Raw genomic sequence first — 5365 nt, forward strand, 5'->3', positions numbered from 1 at the left:
AAATCGTCTCTTGTTCCTGAAGAGCAAGATTTTAACCCTGAAGATGGAGGTGAATGAAACAATTGCTTCCTTCATAGCGAGGATCAAAGATTTGAAGAACAAATTGGCAGACATTGGTGATGCCGTTGCAGATATAGATTTAGTAACAATTACCATGAATGGTGTGACCGATGACTACCAAATGTTTATCACTGGGATAAATGCGAGAGAGAAAATCCCAAATTTTGATGAACTGACAGGAATATTAATGCAAGAAGAAGAAAGAAGATCGACTCTGAAGCCCCAAAGTGCAGATCTTGCATTAATGGTGAAGAAGAACTTCTTCAAAGGAAAAGGAAATCTGCAACAGCAAAACGGAGGAAACCCAAAAAAAAGACCAAATCAAACTCAAGGTATGCATCCGAATAGAAACAACTCTGAAATTGAATGTTTTTAATGTAGAAAAATTGGTCATATGGCTAAGGAGTGCAAGAAGAAGAAATATCATGAACAACAACAGAGGTAGAAAAGACATGCAGGTCATCTCGCAAATGATAATCATGTGCAGAACTTCAAATTGTTCATCACATAATTTGATGAGAATGTTGATGCAGACATCTGGTATGTAGATTCGGGAGCATCCACACATATGACGAGAAACAGACAATGGTTCGAAGATTTTAAAGAAATCAACGACGGATCACAAATCTACCTTGGTGATGATAGAAGTCATCAGATCAAAGGGTGTGGGGAAATTTTTGTTATTTTACTTGATGGTATTGTAAGACATATTCATAATGTCATGTATGTGCCTAGTGTGACAAGGAATTTGATTTTTGTATCCATGATTACAGATCAAGATCTCAAATTTGAATTTTGTAAATCTAACTGTTATATTAAAGATTTGTTGGATGGCATGAAGATTATTGCTTCAGGATTTCAAACAGGAGGTCTATACAAATTGGATGTGAGATCAGCACTAGTTCGAGCTTTGACAACAACAAGTTTGACTACAAAAGAGCTGTGGCATCAGAGATTTGGTCATATCAACTACAATGATTTGCTGTTACTTCATAAAAAGTAAATGGTAAGAGATCTTCCTATATTAAAACAAGTGCATAATGATTGTGATGCTTGTACATTAGGAAAGATGCATAGAGAAGAATTCCCTATTCGAGTAGAAAGGAAACAGAGAGACATACTTGAATTAGTACACACGGATCTTTGTGGACCCATGCAAGCAAAGTCATTAGGAGGTGCACTGTATTTTTTACTATTTGTTGATGACTGCACAAAATTTTCTTGGGCATATTTGTTGAGTATGAAAAGTCACACATTTGAATACTTTAAGTAGTTCATAAACATGATTGAAAAGCAAACATGGAAGCATATAAAAATTCTCCGCTCCGATCAAGGGGGAGAATATAGGAAGGATGAACTTATCAAGTATTGTAAAGACCATGGGATATTATAGCAATTCATAGTACCCCATACTCCTCAGTAGAACCAAGTAATGGAAAGAAAGAATAGAACATTGGTGGAATGTGTTAGGAGCATGTTGAAAGGTAAGGATCTTTCAAATGGTTTTTGGGCTGAAGCATTTAATACTGTAGTTTATTTGAAAAATAGGTGTCCTACAAAGAGTCTTGAGTTTAAAACTCCTTATGAAGCATTATATGGATTTAAGCCTGCAGTAAAACGTTTAAGATTCTTTGGGTTTAAAGCAATTTCCCACATTCCAAAGGAAGACAAAAGAAAACTAGATTCAAAAGCCATCAGATGTACACTTGTAGGGTATTGTTCACAATATAAAGTTTATAGATTATTTAATCCCTCTACTCACAAGATTTTTGTTATTAGAGATGTCATATTCCATGAGAAGGTTCATGAAGAATCTGATAAGCGCAATGAGGAATGGGATATTCCGTTCTTGGTGGAAGAAAGTGAAGAAACAAGAACCAACCAAGATCAATAGACAAAGTCAGAAGAAGAGAATTCTGATGCAGCAATCAAGCCGAGTCCAACAAAGGAAACTCAGAATGGGTTAGAAGCTATACCAACACTAAGAAGATCAGGTAGGTAGATTCAATTACCTGCTAGATACAGGGAAAATGCTTTTATAACTAGTATGATGAATGTTGTTGAACCTTCTAGTTATAAGGAAGCAAATGAATGTAGTGAATGGAAAACAACTATGGAATAGGAATATGAATCTAAAATCAGGAACAACACTTGGGAGCTGGTTGAACTTCCTAAAGGGAAACAAGCCATAGGTTGTAAATGGTTTTATTAATTCATATGGAACCATATATAAATTAAAATCCAGATTCATAGCAAAGGGGTATTCATAGAAAGAAGGCATTGACTATGAAGAAAACTTTGCCCCCATAGCTAAACTAAATACTATCAGAATGTTGATTTCTTTAGCTTCTAAGAAACATTGGATGATTCACCAACTAGATATAAAATCTGCATTTTTTTAAATGGGTAATTGAAAGAGGAAGTTTATTTAGAGAAACCTCAGGGGTTTTTCCAAAAAGGGAAGTCTGTAGATTAAAGAAATCTCTATACGAACTAAAGCAAGCACCCAGGTCCTGGTATGAAAATATTGATTCATTTTTCCTACAACTTGGCTACAACAGAAGTAAAAACGACCCTAATCTGTATACCATGAAAGATGAAAAGGGGCACATAGTGTTGGTTTCTTTGTATGTAGATGATTTAATTATTACAGGTGATGCTATTACTCTAATCAAAGAAATTAAGCAACAAATGTCACAGGTGTTTGAAATGAAAGACCTTGGTGAATTAAGATACTGTTTAGGTCTTGAGAACTGGAGAGATTCAGGACAAAATTTTCTATCCCAGGGTAAGTATGTCAAAGGTCTACTGGAAAGATTCAGGATGGATCAGTGTAAGGCTGCAGTAGTACCACTACAGCAGAACATTAAACTTTAGAGTGAGGATGGCTCTAAAGAGGCAGATGCAACACTTTATAGATAGTTGGTTGGGAGCTTAATCTACCTGACCACTACTAGACCAGATTTGGCTTATGCAGTCAGTGTGCTAAGTCAATACATGTCCAAACCACTTGAGAGTCATTGGAATGCAGCAAAATGTGTTTTAAGGTATCTACAAGGAACTATAGACTATGGTATTATTTATATTGATTTCTCTGATGTTAGATTGATAGGATTTACAAATTCTGATTGGGCTGGAAATGTATACGACTGCATATCCATAATAGGCTATGCATTCGACATTGGCTTCAGGGTGATTACAAGGAGCAACAAGAAATAGAACACGGTTTCCTTGTCTTCAGCGGAAGTAGAGTATCAAGTTATGTGTGCAGCAACATGTGAGGCAGTTTGGTTGTGGAGACTTCTCCAGGATGTCAGGGAAGAACAGAAAGATGAAACAATAATAAGATGCGACAACTAGAGTTCAATCAAACATGATAATAATTTGGATTTTCACAAGAACACTAAACACATTGATACACAATTCCACTTTTTTAGGGAGAAAGTACAATCAAAAGAAATCCATCTTGTATATTGTAAAACATGTGATAATGTTGTAGACATTTTCACTAAGTCTCCTAGCAAAATTAAGTTTGAAATGTTTAGGGAAATGTTAGGCACATTTCTGAACCCCTTATCCATTAAGGGGGAGTGTTGAAGATAATGGAGAATCCTAGAATAGTGTGAGTTGGTTCACGAGACCTTGGGATAGGAATTAGTTTCTATTTCTAAGGGTATGGTTCTAACAACCCTAAAACCATGTAAGATATATAATGTGTGGAGTACATTGAGAATGTAGAGCATTCTGAAGAGCTAGAATCTCCTGGTTCAGACTCTCTTTTGTAGAGTTTATCAGTGGGTGTTTTATTTATCAATAAACCATCTCATTTTAATAGGCGTTATCCCATACGCTCATTTTGTAAGATCATGACTGAAAAACCTAAGAAGGAGTCAATGAAAACGGGCGTGGGATAGTCAGAAGTATGACCGACGCCATTAATGGAAGTGCAGACTCTAAAAGAATTGGCACCATTCAATGTAACTATTGTTACCATTGCAACCGATGAAAATGACAATGCACCCTTTATATTTGTCTCGCTGTCGCTTTCTCTGTTTGGTACAAAATCAATCCATTTTAACTTGATTGTAATTGGGACTCGTCAGACACAACCATGAACATTGCAGGGGTGGTAAGCAACAACATCAACATTGTAAGGAGTAGTGTATACAGGCGTTCTCGCATACGGTCATCGTGTAAGATCATGATTGAAAAGCCTAAGAAGGAGTCAATGAAAACAAGCGTGGGATGGTTATAAGTATGACTGACACCATTAACGGATGTGCAGAGTCAAAAAGAATTGGCATGATTCAATGTACGTACTGTTACAACTGCAACTGATGAAAATGGAAATGCACCCTTTATATTTCTCTCACTCTGGCTTTCTCCGCTTGGTACGAAATCATCCCATTTTAACATGATTGTAATTGGGACTTTTCAGACTCAACGATGGACGTTGCAGGAGGGGTGAGCAACAGCATCAACATTGAAATGTGGAATATGTTAGAGTTGATCCACCACCATTTTCTAGAAGTGGAGGATGAAATAGATGTTGAAGGAGGAAATCAATTAGTGTCATCGTCCATCTCCTCGACATTCGTAGCCAGTGTTAGCAGATTAACATCAGATAATGAATTTGCAGAAATAGAAGATTATTCCTCCTCTTCTTGCTCTTCTGTGTGCACTGTTACAAAAAGTGAAGAGGCATTTAAGGGGAATCCACAGGCACAGGATGAGGAGAATAAGGAAAGGCACTATAGAGGAGTCACATGGTGGTTGTGGGGTAAATGCGCAGCAGAAATCAGGGACCCTGCTAAGAAAGGGGCTAGAATTTGGCTCGACACTTTCAATAGTGCCAAAGAGGCCGCTCTCGCATATGACCGCGTTGCCTTTAGAATCTGCAGAGCCATGGCTCTTGTTAACTTCCCTTTAGCCTTTGCTTCCAATTCAGAGAATGAATCAACAGTAGGTCACATGGGGCATAAGAGAAAGAGAGGAAATGACAACAACGGGACATCATAGTTAAGGAGTTGTGGGTGTGCTAGGATAATGAATAAATTAATATGTCTCTCATGATGATTATGGTGTTATTATGATTGTGTGAATGTATTTATGTTTGTGATTATGAGAAGGAAAAGTTGATATTGTCGGAATTAAGAAAATCTCTAGAAAATTTGATCAAATTGTCTTCATCTTCTCCCCCTTATTCCCATTCTGTATTTTTAAGATTTTGATGAAGGTTCTGATAAAAAATAGAGAGAGCAGAGAGTGATTAAACACAAAACACTAAACACAATATGATTTTACA

At 36.7% G+C, this 5365-nt stretch overlaps 1 pseudogene; it reads left to right on the plus strand.

The window, feature by feature from the left end:
- Window positions 1–4506: 4506 nt before the first annotated feature.
- Window positions 4507–5133, plus strand: LOC149257736 (ethylene-responsive transcription factor ERF106-like; annotated as a pseudogene).
- The last annotated feature ends 232 nt before the right edge of the window (window positions 5134–5365 follow it).

This window comes from Pinus tabuliformis, chromosome 6 (genome assembly GCF_031772625.1).
Source record: "Pinus tabuliformis cultivar Carrire ecotype Pingquan chromosome 6, CPIR1, whole genome shotgun sequence".
Classification (NCBI taxonomy): Eukaryota; Viridiplantae; Streptophyta; class Pinopsida; order Pinales; family Pinaceae; genus Pinus; species Pinus tabuliformis.